This window comes from Plasmopara halstedii (assembly GCF_900000015.1).
Source record: "Plasmopara halstedii genome assembly, contig: Scaffold_1343, whole genome shotgun sequence".
NCBI classification, from domain to species: Eukaryota; Oomycota; class Peronosporomycetes; order Peronosporales; family Peronosporaceae; genus Plasmopara; species Plasmopara halstedii.
In genome coordinates, this window is record NW_020188258.1 from 817,145 (window position 1) to 817,757 (window position 613).

Genomic DNA, 613 nt, shown 5'->3' on the forward strand with positions numbered 1-613 from the left:
TCGTTTGTGATCTACACAGATCATGTGTCATTACGCACTGCGACTCAGTCGCCCCGCCGGCGTCTGCTTGCAGCAGTGCTCAGCCGATGGCAAAGTCCGAAGCGTCATCGACGACGCTGAAAGGACGATCAGGGTCTGACAGCGCCAGTATCGGTGCATGCAGGAGGCTGTCTTTTACCCTGTCAAAAGCCTCCTGATTTTCGGTGTTCAACACCATACCACATCCATTTTAAGAAGATTAGATAATGACCGGGCCATTTCTGCGTAAATTTATGCTGTACTTGTGCAAGTAGTTGGTGAGACCAAGCCACTTACGCAAGTCTTCTGGTTCTTTGGAACCGGCCAGTCTACAATGGCTCTACCTTAGCGGGATCCGCCTGAAGGCCACGCTTCCCAATGAAGCACCCTTAAAAGGTAATCTCTTCTGAGCCAAAGATGCACTTGTCTGCATTGGCGTACAGTTTGTTCGTGCGCATGTACTCGAACACAGCTCTTAGATGGACGAAATAATTCTTTTCATCTGTCCTCCCGTGCTCCGCACTGCTATGAATGAATATGTCGTCAAAGTATGTATGTGCATACGCCCTGTGGGGCCTGAACAACTGCGTCACAA